General features: G+C 37.0%; 1 protein-coding gene across 6 annotated transcripts in view; it reads left to right on the forward strand.

Annotated features, from left to right (window-relative positions):
- Positions 1-18,119, forward strand: part of LOC143023655 (tetratricopeptide repeat protein 23-like) — a 625,055-nt gene that overhangs the window by 115,815 nt on the left and 491,121 nt on the right. The window lies entirely within an intron of this gene.

Consider the following 18,119-nt stretch of genomic DNA (forward strand, 5'->3'; position numbering starts at 1 on the left):
ACTGGAAGTGAGCATTAAGGGAGAGCGACTGGAGGAAGTGGATACCGGTAGTTTTAGATACTTGGGTGCAAATGTGGCAGGAAAAGGTGGAGTGAAGGTGGAGGTAGAATGTAGATTGAGAGAAGCGAGTAAATGCCTTGGTGGATTGAAGAGTGTAATGAGGAATAGACATTTGGGAATGGATGCTAAGAGGAGACTGTATGAAGGAGTGATTGTGCCAACAGCACTGTATGGGGCAGAAACATGGAACATAAGAGAGGAAGAGAGAAGGAGTTTGAATATGTTTGAGATGAGGTGTCTGAGAAGTATGATGGGGGTTACTAGGCTAGATAGAGTGAGAAATGAGGAGGTGAGGAGGAGAACAGGGGTGGAAAGGGAGTTGGGAGATAGGGTTGATGAAAGAGTATTAGGATGGTTTGGACACATGGAAAGAATGAGTGAAGAAAGACTAGTAAAAGAGGTATGGAAGGTAGTGTGGAGGGAGTGAACATGAGGGGACATCCTAGGATGAGGTGGATGGATGGGGTGAAGGGGGCTTTGGGGAAGAGGGGAATGTCTGTTGAGGAAGGACGGGAGAGGACAGAAGACAGGGGTGAATGGAGAATGGTTGTATATGGATGAGGTTGTGATGCATGAGGTGGAATGGGTGGGGGGATGGGGGGTGAGGTAGTATGTGTGAGCAAATTTTTGACGCAGCCCGAAGGGATTTCTCCCCGTCTTCTCCTTTTATTCATGGGAGGACGGAGAGGGGGGGTCGCCGATTTAATGAAGCGGCCTTGCTGTGGATGTGCTGTGTCTTGCGACACTGCTTCTGACCCATGGCAGTGGACAAGGAGCAGGGATGACACATCATCCAGGAGGTGCTAAGATAAGAGGGAGGGTGGAGGGGTGTGGAGTGTATTCAGGGATTGGAATGGGTGGGAATGATTTTATGCCTTTTCCTTTTTGGCTACCTCCCTTGTAAGGGGGAAAAAGCCTTGGTATATGTATGTATGATGTATTTTACGTGAAGGGGAGCTATGCTTGTGGTGTCCCGTCTTCGTATCTCATTTTATCTAAACTATTTTTGAATTCATGTATTGTTTTTGCACACACCACCCTCCCATCTAACCCGCTCCAACCGTCTACCACTCTGTGAGGAAAGCTGCTCCCTTTCAGATCTCTTCCATAGCCGCCCCTCTTGACCTTCCTTCCGCATCCTCTTGCACTTCCATCATCCCATTCCATTAGATTCTCTCTCAACAATTTCCACTCCCTTCATGATGTGTGTGTATTTACCTAGTTGTATTTTACGGGAAGGGGAGCTATGCTCGTGGTGTCTCGTCTTCATATCTCATTTTATCTAAACTATTTTTAAATTCATGTATTGTTTTTGCACACACCACTTTCTCATCTAACTTGTTCCAACTGTCTATTACTCTGTGAGGAAAGCTGTTCTTTTCCAGATCTCTTCTATAGCTGTCTTTCTTGATTTTCTTTCCGTGTCCTCTTGTATTTCTATCATCCCATTTTATCAGATTCTCTCTATCAATACTTTCTATGCCTTTCATGATTCTGTAAATAGCTATCAAATCTCCTCTCTCTCTTCTTTGCTCTAGTGTCTGTAGTTCAAGTTTTGCTAGTCTCTCTTCATATGATAGTTTTGAGAGTGTTGGTGCCAATTTTGTAATTGCTCTTTGTATTCTTTCAAGTTTTTTTATACATTTTTTTGTACTTGGTGACCACATCGTTCTTGGTCTTATCAGAGTGATTAGAATTTTCTTCACCATTTCTTTATCCAGGTATGTAAATGCCACTTTGATTGTTCTTATTAGATTATAAGTTTCTCCAAAAATCTTGTTTATATGTTTCTCAGGTGACATATTATTCATAACAATGACTCCCAGGTCCTTCTCATTTTCTACTTTTTTTATTCCTTCTCCCAATTTATATGATCCTGTTATTCTGTTTTTGCTTTTTCCAAATTTCATTATACTATACTTTTTAGTGTTGAACTCCATCTCCCACTTCCTACTCCATTCCCATACTTTATTTAGATCACTCTGTAATGACTCACAATCTTCTTCCGTGTTCACTTTTTTTAATAGTTTTGCATCATCTGCAAAGAAGCTCATATAACTTTTAATTTCTTCATCCATATCATTAATATATAGCAAACATTATTGGGGCCAGAACTGTTCCTTGTGGAACACCGCTTATTACTTCATCCCATTTTGAGTGTTTGTCTCTTATCACTACTCTCATTTTTCTTCCTTGCAAAAAGTCTTCCATCCATTTAGCAGTTTGCCCTGTATTCCTCCTTCAGTTTCTAATTTCTTAAGCAACTTCTTATGTGGTACTTTGTCAAAAGCTTTTTTTAGGTCTAGAAATGCACAATCAGCCCATCCATCTCTTTCTTGTATTATATCTATTAGCCTTGAATAGAAACATATTAAATTAATGACGCATGATCGTCCTTCTCTGAATCCAAATTGCCTTGGATTTAGCAAATTTTTTTCTAAATATTTTACCCATCCACTTTTGATAATTCTTTCACAAATTTTTGCTATTGTACTTGTTAGAGAGACTGGTCTATAGTTGGTAGGGTCTTCTTTATTTCCCCCTTTATATATGGGTACTATATTTGCTTTTTTTTCCAATCCTCTGGAAATTTTCCTTCTTTCAAGGAACTATTTATTATGCTATGTATTTTGTCTGCCAGTTCATTCCTGCATTCTTTCAAAATCCAGTTTGCTATTTCATCTGGTTCATGCGATTTTCTGACATCAAGATTACTCAAGTGTTTCATTATTTCATTCTTTGTTACTTCTATTTCTTTCATAGGAGGGACTTTCTCTTTCCATTCGATCTCTTCAGGTTGTATGTTCTCCCTTGTAAACACTGATTTAAAATGTTTGTTCATAATTTCCACCATTTCTATTTCCTCTGTGTATTCAACTCCTTGTCTTAATTTCTCCAAATCTTGTTTGTTTTTCAGTTTACAAATCTGTAAAATAGTTTTGGTTGATCTTTACATTTTTCTATGACATCTTTTTCATATTTTCTCTTCTCTCTGCACACTTGTACCTATTCATTTCTATAACAAGTATATATTTTCCATTTTTCAGGTCTTTTGTATTTCTTCCATTTCGTCCAAGCTTTGTCTCTTTTGTCTTTTAACTCCCTACAATTTTTGTTGTACCAGCACTTTACATATTCTTTTTCTTGTTTGTGTCTTGGGATATGCTTTTCCACTCCTTTTTTTTTTTTTTATCAATTTTTGTCAAAATATTCCATTTCTCTTCCACTGTTGTTTCTTCTTTGTATATTCCTTCCCAGTTTTCTTTTTGAAAGAATTCTCTTATTTTATCAATTTTTTTTTTCATACATCATTCTTCCTTTTCTATATTGTTCATTTCTTTTCATGTATTTTTCCTCATTTAGTTCCAGTTCAATCAATATGTGGTCACTTTTACTTATTGGTGTCTTATATTCAATCTTTTCCACTATTCTAGGTTTGGATGTGATTATTAAGTCTAATCTCGATGGTTCTTCATTTCTATACCTAGTGTTCTGTATCCACTGTGTCATTGTATGTTCAATAATCATCTCGAGTAGAACATTTCCCCATGAGCCGTCTCCACCCTTTACTGTCATCTCTTCCCAGCAGACTTCTTTGCAATTAAAGTCGCCCATCATAACTATTCTTCCTCCATCTTCCATTATCTTATTTAATGTTATCTTTGTGTCCTCTAACATACTTTTATGTTCACTCTCTTCCCACGAGGCTGTTTTTGGAGGCACATAATTTATCACAAACTTTCTACTCTTCTTATCTCTGTCTTTTACTTCTATCATAATCATCTCTACTGTATTCTTTCCATAAGTGACACACCTCACGTTTATATCCTTCTTAGTCAGGAACATAACTCCACCCCCTTGCTTTGTCTCTCTGTTTCTAATCCAATAATTATATGCATCATGTCCTATACTGTTGGGTGGTAGTGGACCTTTTAATTTTGTTTCTACAATTCCCATTATGTCCAGTTCTTTTTCCTTCAGATAATCATTCAGCTCATTCAATCCTGTTATTAATCCATCTATATTTGTGTAAGACACTTTTAGTTTTCTGCCACTTCCATTGTATTCTCTGTTTCCCTTTTGTTTTTCTCTAGTATGTTGTATTTCCTTACTTTCCTATTCACTACTCTCCAATAGAACTTCTCTTTTTCTGACTCTGTTCTCATCTCGTTTTTTTCCGTAGCTTCATCTCTTTTTATCCATACCTTTTTATATTGTTCACTTGCTGCTAGTTTCCCTGTTTTTGTTAAGATATTCTTTGCCGTCGTTTGTGACCTGAATTTAATCTTAATTGGTCTGGTCTTATCTGTACTACTTTCTCTTCAATTTGTTTCATGATTTCAGGTTCATCTTCCTGAACTAATTCTAGTAAACTGCTTACTTTTTCTTTTTCCTCATTGATTCTTGAAGTTCTATCTAGGTTATGTTTCTCTTCCATTCCTAATATAATTATACATTTCTTTTTATCTGCTAAGTCTCTTACTATATTCTCCTTCTGTCTCATCACTTTGATAACTGAGTCTTCAGTTTGTTCTTTCATTTGCTGTTTAATTATGTCAGTAAATGCAACTTTACTGTTTTCCTGGATTTTTTTCCAACCCTGTGCTTCCTTTGCTATGGCCACTTTGTTGTCTTTATTATTCCTCTTTAATTCTTCATTCTCCTCTTTTACTTCTTTCAACTGTCTTTTTAATTCTTCTATTTCATTAGTTAAATTTTTGTTCGCCTTCTATAGTTCTTCCAATTTTTCGACTCTGCGCAATTTTGGCTATGTTACCAAACCTGTTTTCCCAATGTTCGGTCATCTTATCAAGTTTCTCCTCTAGTCTTGCCAATCGGGGGAGGTTGGTATCCCCCACCCTCTTTAAATCCCTGGAAACTACTATCATCACCTTCCACTGTGCTGCTCTTATCTATACTTCTAATCTTTACATTTTTGTTGATCCCGTCATCACCAAAATCATTATTGTCGATCCGCCTCTTGTTTACAAGATGCCTGGCCTCCTGGACCATGTCCCTCTCTTCCTCATTTCCCTCCATTTCCCTCAATAATCCCTTCCCTTCTCCTTCCCTATCACTCCCCCACTACACCACGAGCACTCCCCTTCCCTGTAAATACAATAAGGCACTTCCTGGACGTTGAGATCCACGTAGATTTTCCTTTTTCTTCAGTACACTAATTCTCGCCATCCATTTGACGAAAGTGTGTGTGTTTGTGTATTTACCTAGGTGTATTTTACGGGAAGGGGAGCTATGCTCGTGGTGACCCGTTTTTGTATCTTGCAAGATCAAGTTTGTTCTTAAATTCTTGTATGGTGTTTGCACACACTATTTTTCATCCAGTTTGTTCTATATATCTATCACTCTGTATGGGAAGCTGTGCTTTTTCAGTTTTCTCTTATAGCTGTCCTTTTTGAGTTTCATTGCATGTCCTCTTGTTTTTCCTCTGTCCCACTTTAATTAGGCCTCTCTATGAAGGCATTCCTTTTATAATCCTGTAGATGGTTAGTAGGTCCCCTCATTCTCTTCTTTGTTCCAGGGTCGGCAATTCCAGTTTGGCCAGTCTTTGTTCATATGTCAAGTTTGAAAGTGTTGGGGGCCATCTTTGTCGTTGCTCTTTATATTCTTTCTAATTTTATTACATTCTTTTTTGTACTGGGTGATCATATCAGCACTGCATATTCCAGTTTTGGCCTTATCAGTGTAATATTTTTTTTTTATTTCCTTATCCAGGTATTTAAAAGCCACCTGTATTGATCTCAAATTGTATATTTCTCCAACTAATTTATATGTTTATCTGGCAACATGTCTTTGTTGATGAGTGCTCCTAGGTCCCTTTCAGAATTTACTTTCTTTAGTTCTTTTTTGTCAATTTTATACTGTCCTGATATTCTATTCTTGCTTCTCCCAAATTCAATTATACTGCATTTCCTGATGTTGAACTCTACTTCCCATCTATTGCTCCAGTGTGAGACATTGTACAGATCACTCTGTAATGACTCACACTCTATTGTGTCATCTACAAACAAAGAAGTTCATGTAACATTCAATATTTTCGTCCATGTCATTCACATATATAGCAAACATTATCAGAGGGATGGGTGGGATGCCACCACTCATTTCTTCCCACTTTGGATATTTGTCTCTGAGCACTACTCTAATTTTTCTTCCATGTAGGAAATTCTCCATCCAGTTCAATAGTTTTCCATGTATGCCTCCTATTGTTTCCAGTTTATATAGCAATTTTCTGAGTGGTACCTTATCAAATGCCTTTTGTAAGTCCAGGAAGGCACAGTCTGCCCAGCCATCCCTTTCTTGCAATATATTTATCAATCTTGAATAGAAACCAATAAAATTGGTGGTACATGATCTTCCCTGTCTGAATCCAAATTGCCTTGGGTTCAGTATATTGTTCTCCAGATATTTTGTCCATCTATCTTTGATTACTATCTCACAAATTTTAACTATTGTACTCATTAAGGACACCAGTCTATAATTTGTTGGGTCTTCCTTATTTCACCCCTTATATATTGGCACTGTATTGGCATTTTTCCAGTCTCCTGGTAGTTTTCCTTCTTTGAGTGAGCATTCAACTATTTTGTATATTTTTCCTGTTAGTTCATCTATACATTCCTTTAGTATCCAGTTTGCAACTCCATCTGGGCCATGTGATTTGTTAATGTCAAGCTTTAATATTTGATTCCTTATTTCATTCTGAGTGATATTTAATTCTTTCATTGGAGGAAATCTTACTTCATTTCTTTGATCACAGGATTGTACTTTTTTTTTTTTAATACGGATTTGAAATGTTTGCTCATAATATCTGCCATTTCTATATCCTCTGTGTATTCTCTATTACCTTGATGTAATTTAAGTATTTCCTGTTTATTTTTTAGTTTGCCATCTGCATATCTATAAAATAATTTGGGTTGATCTTTACATTTGTCTATTACCTTACGGGAATTGTGGGGAATAAAACCAACATTAGCAGTTTTATTCCTGGAATTCTCTATTCACTTAAAAACACAAGATTTATTACAAATGACGGTAAATTTTTAGTTTCGATGGGCGCAATATAGCAATAGAAAATTATAAATTTTGTGAATCATAATGTAGCAACGTAATATGCAATTATGTGAGTGGAAATAAAAAAGAAAAAAGGTGCTAAAACAGATTTCTTAAGTAACAAAGTCGTGTCGTACGAATGGTACGCCATGTTTGTTATGATAGATGCCGACGTCGAAGAAATGAAAGGATGATAAATTCGTCGAACCTAACCTAACCTGTGTTTAATAAATCATTACCTGCAAATTAAATGTCATCCGGCTTGTCCTCGTTGTCGTCGTCACGAGAGACGGCAGGCTTTTCAACCACTCTCTCAGCTTGCGGGATATACAAAGTTCTTGCAGCTTGAAGGAATGCATGTATCTCTGCTCCATAACATTCCTTCAAGAAAATGTACCTGGCGAGGTACTGTCGGAAGCACCGAGGCCATCAATTGACAGACGACCAGATGCCGTCCCGATCCTATGCTACCGACTTCGTTCATTAGCATATTTGCTCATAGCAAGGTATTTTTTATTTTCATTTTCGCCCACAAAATTGCATGTTACGTTGATACATTTTAATTTACAAAATTAATAATTAATTTTCTATTGCTATGTTACGCCCATGGTCAAAACTAAAAAAATACCCAAATGACTACAGTCGGAGTGGAGCGAGACTAGACCAATGCAAAATGGCTGCCTGAGTTGTGGGCGCTATCATGATAGCGTGAATGAATGCGGTGGCATGGACTCGAAAACTGTCGAAGTTTTTCGCAATTTTCTTGTCAAGATACATGCATCTTGGTTATAACTTGGTTGTAACTTTTGCTAGGCATGTGCACTGTCGTCGTTGGCAGGCTAGCTACGAAACGTGTCAAAATAGTATGTCACTTTCCGAGGCATTTTTTTGCACTGAAGCCACACATAAGGCGCACCACCCGAATTTGGCCGATTTTAAGGATTTTGCTCACGCCTTATGGTCCAAAAAATACAGTATGTCCTTTTCATAATTTCTTTTTTCTTCCCTATATATTTTACGTATTCATTTCTTAGTTTGGTGGATATTTTCCATTTCTCATATTTTGTTTTTTTTTTTTTTTCCCATCTTTTCCAGGCTTTATCTCTTCTGTCTTTTGCCTCACTGTACTTTTTTTTTTTTTTTTTTTTTTTTTTTTTTTTTTTTTGTACCAGGATTTTATGTATACCCTTTCCATTTTTTGTATAGGTACATAGTTGTCCACTCCTTCATTATAGATTTCCTTCCAAATTGTCCATTTCTCTTCCACCTTTGTTTCTTCATTATTAAATTTTTCCCAATTTGCTTCTTGAAAGAATTTTCTAAGTTTCCTAAAATCTGTTTTGTTATACATCAGTCTTCATCAATCTTCCTTTTCTGTGCTTTTCATTTATTTCTATATTTGTTTCTTCATTTAATTCTAGTTCTAGTAGTGTGTGATCACTTCCAATTGGCATCTTGTATTCAATCTTATCCACAATTTCGGTGAATATCAAATCCAGTCTTAATGGTTCATCATTATTTCTATATCTGGTATTTTCCCTTACTCATTGCATCAATGTGTAATCAATGGTCATTTCCAGTTATATGTTTCCCCAGTAATCTTCTCCACCTTTCACAGTCATTTCTTCCCAACATATTTCTTTTGAGTTAAAATCACCCATAATTACCAGATTTCCTTCTTTCTTTAGTGTTTCATTTAGTGTTTGTCTTGTGTCTTCTAGCATTTTGGAGTGCTCACATTCATTCCATGCATGAGTTTTAGGTGGGACATAAATCACTGCATATTTTCTATTTTTCATATCTTTATCCTCAACTCTTATCATAATCAACTCAACATTGTTCTCTCCTTCTGTGATTTTTGTTGCATATAGGTCTTTCTTGGTTGGCAACATGACTCCTCCACCCTGCTTTGTTTCTCTGTTTCTGATCCAGTAGTTATATAATCCTTGGCCTATACTATTTGGTGATAATGATCCTTTCAATTTCATCTCCACAATCCCCATTATATCTGGTTTTTCTTGTTCCAGATAGTCATTCACTTAATCTAATGACTTAATCTATTCCTGATATAAATCCGTCTATGTTGGTATATGTTACCTTTAATTATTTTCCTTTTCTGCCTTTTCTTCTTGCTCCTGCATTTCCTTTTCCCTTATGTACCATTTCCTCAGTCTCAAGTCCATCACTCTCCTTTCATTCTGTTCTTTTCTCATTCTTTTCCTTAGCTTCCTCTTTTAGTGGTTTTCTTTCTCTTTTTCTTCACCACTCAATTTCTTTTTTATCCTTAAATTTTTGTAGTTATTACTTTTTGTGTGTGTGTATATATATATATATATATATATATATATATATACATACATATATATATATACATATATATATATATAGTACTCGACAAGAAAATACGGACGGGGCCGCCACCGTTCGTACTTCTTTGTCCAAAATGGAAAGACCCTAGCAGGGGGTTAAATGATATGGACAAGGAAGTGCGAACGGGCAAGTGGGTGGAGCTAAGGGAAGGGTTTATGACGCATGCTATCAATCATCCCTCAGTTGCCTCTTAGCCTTCGTGGGGAGGCTTTTTATACCATGAGTGTTCTTGTGACGCCACCTAGGCGGTCAGTGTTTTTTGCAGACAGATGTGCTTTCTAGCCTTAATATGGGCAAGAACAAGTATTTATCACAAGAGACAATAACCCAGATAATAGCTTTACATAAATCTGGTCACCAAACAAAGGAAATAATAGAGCAGGTTGGGGTTGGCAAGACGTCTGTGTGCAAGTGGGTTGCCATTTTTAAGAAGGAAGGTGGCTGTGACACACCCGGTTACAAACCAAGGAAAAAGTACCCCAAAAAGACATCCCCTCATGCTACTATACTCGGTGCATCGAAAACTGGCCGTTAGGGGAGAGCACGGGGATTCACCCTGTGTTGCCACATATAATTATTTTATCATTTTATATTATTTTAGATTTTATTTCATAATTTTATAATGTTGCCACATATAATTATATTATAATTTTTTGTCACACACCACCACTGAGGTAAAAATCAAAGCAATGTTTTCTATACAAAGGTTTCGTTTCCTCGAATCGTGGACATGGCATATGAGCGAGAGAGAGCGACGTTGCCACTCCATCCCTTCACTGGCCGCACCCCCACACTGCATTCAGAAAGCATTGCATCCACACGCACGTTCTCGCCATGGATAAATACAATATATATATATATATATATATATATATATATATATACAGGTAGTCGTCTACTTACGACCGAGTTCGGTTCCGACAGACAGGTCGTAAGTGGATCTGGACGCAAGTCGGATTTTATCTATATACAGTATATATTACCCTTTATATATTATTTTTGTTACTGTATATATGTTTTGTATATTATATTTAACATACTGAAATGATCTTAGCATCTTTGAACTATGTTATATAGTATTTTTATGATTTTATCTGATTTTCTTTGTGAAACGTAGCTTAGGCTTAAGCATACTGAATAAAAACCTATCATCTTTGACCTATGATATTAGATACTGCATTTTTCAAATTTTTTATTATTTTACCACCAGACTTTCTTTAGGAAACGTATGCATACTGAATAACATCGTATTATCTTTGAGCTACGTTCTTTAATATTCTATTTCAAAACACATTCTTTTTGTTTACGTACTTTACCGAAAATATCGACAACAGAGCATAAACAAAGTTTACTGTTACATTTTATTAATCGCAAAACATAAAAATACAAAATGCTGTACCGAACATATTGTTATCGACAACAGACTAAGCATATAAAAATTTTACTGTTACATTTTATTAATTGCAAAACATATAAAAATACAAAATGTAAGGTAAAATTTTATTTCAAAACACATTCTTTTCGTTTACGTACTGTACCAAACATATTGTTATCGACAACAAACTAGCCTAGGCATAAAAAAAAGTTTTACTGTTACATTTTATTAATTGCAAAATATATAAAAATACAAAATGCAATGCAAAATTAGGAAACATTTTACTTCAAACAAACAAAATGAAAGAATATTTAGCTGGCTGAAATGCTGACGCTGCCGGCAGCCTGCCAAAATTGTCGTACTTGCGTCTCGTGGCGTGCAAAGTAATTGTACTGCACTGCCAGGCATAACATTGCAATTCTATTACTCTATTAAATGTTAAATATTATTGCAATATCTCGTGGTCGTAAAGTCGATCAGTCATAAGTCGCATGGGTCGTAAGTCGAAGACTACCTGTATATAATATATATATATATATATATATATGTATATATATATATATATATATATATATATATATATATATATATATATAGAGAGCGAGAGAGAGAGAGAGAGCGGGTGGGTGGGTGGACGAGCCATGCGGGCCATGTTATCTGTGAAGATATGGCAACACCGGAAAATTCCCTAACCCCGCCTTAGCGGCCATTTCTCGTTGCGTCTACTATGATGTTATCAAGAGACGCATAATCCACATGTTACCACCAGAAAAATAAAATAAAGTAACCCGGGACTCTTTGGGGAGGTTAGTGTGCGAACAGTTAGCCGCCGCATTCACGACCCTGGGTACAGAAGCCACCGCCTGGTGAAGAAGCCTCTTCTCACTCTTAACCAGAGGCGCCGTAGGGTCGAGTTTTGCAAGAAATATCTTCAGTGGGATGATGACAAGGGGCTGGATATTCTCTGGACTGATGAGTCCACCTTTACTGTGACTGGCAATAAGTGTGGAAACGTGTATTGGCATGCGGGTAGCGACCCTCTTGACCCCTGGTACATTCAACAAACAGTGAAACACCCTGATTCTCTCATGGTATGGGGGAAGTTTTAGTGGAAGAGGACTTGGGAGCCTTGTTGTACTACCGAAAAATGTAATAGTGAACCAATATGTTTATTATGAACTCTTAAATGACCACCTTGAGGATTCTTTTAATAGCTCAGGTGCTAACATCTTTCAACAAGATCACGCCCCAGCCCACACTGCTTGTAGTGTTACTCAGGGGCGACTGTCATATACCTTACATAGACTGGCCAGGCAATAGTCCTGACATAAACCCAATAGAAAACCTGTGGAACCACATTAAACAAGACCTGCAGGGTAAACATACGAGCTCTGTGCCCAAGCTCGAGGCAGCTATTCACCAATCCTGGGCTAGTATAACCCCTGCACATCTTGCTAAGTACACCACTTCCATTCCAAACTGCCTTCGTGAGATCATTGCACGTAAAGGCCACCCATCAAAGTATTAGAGGTACGAAGTGAACTTTTGTTTATTGATTTATGACTCATTCATTCTCCTCATCACTCATTCTCGCTAACCGTTCGTACTTCCTTGTCGAGTACTGTATATATATATATATATATATCACATACATATATATATATATATATATATACATATATATACACACATATATATATATATACCTTATTGATAAGTATTTTAGACAAATTATTTGGATGATGGAGAACATAAACACAGGGGAAGGCTCGGAACCCTAAACACTCTAACGTTTCGGAAAGAAAGAGAGAAATGATAAAAATAAAAATAATACAAATTTTATATCAGTACCTGGCTCAGAAATGTCACCAATAATAGACAAATATTTAACAAAATCAGGTATAAACATAGCTAAAATAACTAACAAGAGGATAGGTGATTTAATAAAGACTTCTGAAAAGAGAACCAATTCCGAAAACAGCGTCGTATACAAAATCCCATGCAATAGTTGCTCAATGGCTTATTTTGGCGAATCGTCAAGAGGATTAGAAAAAAGAATTTATGAACATAAAAATGACATAAAAGCACATAGGACATCTAATTCTTTAGTAGTTCATGCGGAAAAATTCGATCATTTACCAAACTGGAGAGAAGCTGAAGTGCTACATAAAGGTTTTGATAAATTCACTAGAAGAATTGTTGAATCAGTATATATTTCAACTAATAATTCATCGAATCATCGAGGAGGGTTTATCAATTTAGCTAAAGAAACTAGTATTTTAATTCTAAAACACGCCAGAAAAACGACCTTTCCCAAGTGTCCGAAAAGATAATTAGATTTAGTACATAAACTTCAACTGCAGTTCTACATACACTCTCTGAAGAAGTTCTACGCGAACGAAACGTTAGAGTGTTTAGGGTTCCGAGCCTTCCCCTGTGTTTATGTTCTCCATCATCCAAATAATATACAGGTAAACGTCGACTTACGATGGCATTAGGTTTCGATAGAGCCATCGTAAGACGATCTCATCGTAAGTCGATCCCCACTCTGTTCCGTGGTCACTGTACCTAGCCTACCTGTATATTAACCACCAGAGATACTGAATATAGCCTATTAAACATGTACAGTAGTTTATTTAATTATTTTTATCCTTTTTACCATATTCAAACACTATAATATGTATTTTCAGTACGGATCTTAAATCTCGCGGGCAGCAGCCAATGCCAGCCGTACGACGTGACGTAATAATACTCGCATCATAAAATATAGTCACCGCTTATATCGATCGTTCTCTCTTTCACCCGCGAATTTTGAAAACCACAGAGAATGGGATTTAGGGCACATTTGAGAGAATGTAAAAACACAGGGGCGACTACAATAAATATAATCAAGACGCCGATATGGCAGAGTCGCGAATCCACTTGCTCCTCATGACGCCTCCGTGTGCGGCACCGTATGGAAGGGGTTAAATTATCATATCGTCGTCGTCGTCATCGTAAAGTCGAACAATCGTAAGTCGCGGCCATCGTAAGTCGACGTTTACCTGTATACCTTATTTTATGGCTTCCAAGACGCTGTATCTTGGAAGACGCACCCTAACATTTGAAAGAAATTTCTAAGAAAAAAAGTCATTCTCATACAAGAACACATTCACCATATACCCGACCACTGAACACAAAATCATAAGAAGCATGGACAACACGTATTGAACATATCGTTTATATTACAAAATCAATTGTCCGATTTTGTTTGTATGGCGATAATACTAGTTGGTGATTAGTAAATATACTATACATTTTTCATTGTCCAAGGGTGGTTTTATTTTCATAAAAATAAACTAAAATTTTCAAAAATATGCATGTAGAAATATAAAACTCCACTCCCGAATAATTTTTTCAGTAGGCGGTGGTCCAAAGTGTCTGCTGCTCTGTTACCATGTTCTTTGGCATATCATACAACTTGTAGCTTGTATGTGATAGTATAACTAAACTGTTTCGATGAACTAGCTATGGGTGATAATTTCCAGGACAAAAAAGCTTGTGACACGTGTGATAGCCTGGTGGTAACTGATAAAGGCACCCGGCATGTGCGTGCGTTCGTGTGTATGTGTTGCTATGAGATGAGGGAGCAGCCCGTTTTCTCCACAAGCCGAGTAGGCTCCAGGAAATTGGAAATACTTGTAACAACTAAGTACTGAGTTTACATCATATAAAAGGCTGAATTTAATAGTACTTAACCTAACATCATAGTGTAATGACTCAACATACAAATCCAGGTCGCTATTGGTCAAGTGTCCAACCTCACTTGAGCCTTACAATACAACATTTGTCTTGGAAGACGCACTATTATTTTTCATGGTATTTTTTAGGAAAAAAAGTGTGTCTTGTAAGCAGTAAAATACGTTATATACATATATATATATATATATATATATACATACATACATACATTTACCTAGTTGTATTTTGTGGGAAGGGGAGCTACGCTCATGGTGTCCCGCCTTTGTATCTCCCAGTGTCTAGTTTGCTCTTAAACTCATGAATGGTTTGTATGCACACTATTTCATTGTCCAGTTTGTTCCAAGTGTCCACCACTCTCTCTGGAAAACTGTTTTTCTTCAGATCTCTTCTGTAGCTATGTTTTTTTTATTTTCTTTCCATGTCCTCTTCTGCTTCTCTTGTCCCAGTTTAACAAGTGTTCTCTATTGAGTATTTCTGTGCCTTTCATGATTCTGTTAATGGTCAATAGGTCACCTCTCTCTCTTCTTTGTTCCAGAGTTAGTAACTCCAGTTTAGCCAATCTCTCCTCATATGACAAGTTTGCAAGTGCAGGTGCCATTTTTGTTGCTGCTCTCTGAATTCTTTCTATTTTTTTTATATTTTTGGTACTGGGTGACCACAATGTCGCCGCATGTTCTAGTCTAGGCCTTATCAGTGTGACCAATATTTTCTTAATAATTTCTTTGTCCAAATATGTAAATGCCACTTTTATTGATCTTAGCAAGTTGTAGGATTCTCCGACAATTTTGTTTATCTGTTTATCATAGGACAAGTCGTTTGAAACAATTACACCCAAATCTTTTTCGGATCTCTCCTTCTTTACCTCCTTGGTTCCAATTTTATATTGTCCTGATATTCTGTTTTAGCTTTTTCCAAACTCCATTATGCTACACTTCTTAATATTGAAGTCCACTTCCCATTTCTGACTCCAGTTCCATACCTTATTCAGGTCTTCCTGCAGTGATTTGCAATCCTTTTCAGTTTTTACTTTCATTAACAGTTTGGCAACATCTGCAAAGAAGCTCATGTAACATTTCACATCATCATCCATTTCATTCACATAAATAGCAAACATTATTGGAGCCAATACAGATCCTTGCAGTACTCCACTGATCACCTCTTTCCAACCTGAATATTTTTCTCTGAGCACTACTCTCATCTTTCTACCAATCAGGAAGTCCTCCATCCATTTTAGTAGGTTCCTTTGTATCCCTCCTATATGTTCTAGTTTTTTTTTAATTATTTTTTGTGTGGTACTTAGTCAAAAGCTTTTTGTAAGTCCAGGAAGGCACAATCAGCCCATCCATTCCTTTCTTGCACTATGTCTATTAATTTTGAGTAGAAACATATTAAGTTTGTGGTACATGATCTTCCTTGTCTGAACCCAAATTGTCTTGGGTTTATTATATTATTGTCTTCCAGGTGTTTTACCCATCTATTCTTGATGATTTTCTCACAAATTTTGGCTATAGTGCTTGTTAGTGAGACTGGCCTATAGTTAGTTGGTTCTTCCTTGTTTCCTCCTTTATATATTGGTACAGTGTTAGCATTTTTCCAGTCTTTTGGTATTTTTCCTTCTTTGAGTGAGCAATTTATTATGTTATGTCTTTTGTCCGTAAGTTCTTCTTTGCATTCCTTTAGAATCCAATTTGCCATTCCATCTGGGCCATGTGATTTCCTGATGTCAAGGTTTGATAGGTGTTCCAATATTTCTTTTTGTGTTATTGTTATCTCGCTCTGCCAGAGAGAAGTTAGAATTGACAATCCAACCACCTTAGGGGCTTCACTCTGTATTTTTCTTCAGGGTGGACTCCCAAAGCCTTTTCCATGAACAGGGACTTCTGCTTTCAACACTCTTGCTAGTTTCACTCACTCTATAAGCTCAAGCCTCCTCAGTACTCTTTGGTTCACCCTATCCAACAACTCTTTTTCCACCTCCATTCTCTGCCTCACTTCCACATTTCTCACTCAATCCATCCTTGTAACACCTACTGTACTTCTCAAACACTTCATATTGAACATGTTCAGGTTCTTTTTGCCTCCCTTAAATTCCAGTTCTCTGCTCCATACAGTGCCATGGGTACAATCACTCCTTCATACAAACTCTGCTTTGCATTCATCTCCAGATACCTATTTGTCACACAAATTTTCATTCCAACCAGACACTTACCTTCTATATAATTCACCTCCACCTTCACTCTTCCATTCACTCCAAATACTTAAAACTCTCCTGTTCCTTTAGCCTTTCACCCATCAGTTTCATGACCAACATACCACCATCCCCATTCATGTACCATTCATCACTTTACTTTTGTCCACATTTACTCTTAAATTTCTCCTCACCCTTTCAAACTAAAACACCAACTGCCTCAGTCACTTCTCAATTAGTTACAAGGGAGTATTATCTACAAACAACAACTGGCTCACCTCCCACTTCCTTTCACTCATACTTATCAACTAACTTTTGCATAGCACTGTCATTTACTTCCCTTACCACACTACCCATATGCATGTTTATCAGCCATGGCATAATCACACAACCCTGACATAGCTTAAATTTAATCTCAGACCATTCACTACTTTCATTCCCAACCCTTGCACATCCTTTTTTACTTATGTGAAAAATTGTTGCTGCCTTCAGTACAATTCCAACTATCCCATTTATCTGCACCACACTCCACAATGCTTCTCTGTCAACTCTGCCATATACCATCTCTGAAACAATGAAAGTCTAAAAGGGATTCTTACCCTTTGGCAAAAAGTTCTTGCTTATCTGTATTATTGCAGGTACCCGATCTATACACCCTCTTCCTTTCTTAAACCTTTACTGCTGTTTCCCAATTAAACTCTCTGTTCCCCTCCTTATCCTCTCAGTTAACACTCTTCCATAAACCTATCATTTAACAAAATGATCCTTCCAAAACTAGTACAGTCATATTTGTCCGCCTTCCCCATGTATAGTGGAACCACACATGCATTAATTTATTAAGACACAAAATTACTTGGGATATGGTAGAAGTGGTGAGATAATTTTAGATATCCCCATCTGTCTGATTTACTTATACACAGTTGATTAATCCTATATTTATTTACTTGTTGGTTTATTTTCTTTTTATATATTCACGTGGGACCAGTGATAGGTACCTACACATGGCCTGTGAGATGGACATCAAAGAAACATCTTTGTGCCACAAATCTTCAGAACTTATGGACTCCCTCATCTCCATTTGGAAATGTAGCTTTGAGGAGATGGCTCTCAGTCTTAGGACCAAGCCCAATGTTTCTCACAGCTTGGCCTGTCTTTCCCACCCCACACTTTTTCACACAAGGAGCTGACAACTGACAAGTCCTCCTCTCCTCCTTCTAACTGGTAACATAGAAACAGACCCATATTATACAACGCAGATAACAGACTAAAGTTTCTTCCCAGAAAGATCTGTATGGAGAGCACCTGAGGGCACATGCTAGC

This window comes from Oratosquilla oratoria, unplaced genomic scaffold (genome assembly GCF_046742065.1).
Source record: "Oratosquilla oratoria isolate Oo_2021 unplaced genomic scaffold, ASM4674206v1 SCAFFOLD54, whole genome shotgun sequence".
NCBI lineage: Eukaryota > Metazoa > Arthropoda > Malacostraca > Stomatopoda > Squillidae > Oratosquilla > Oratosquilla oratoria.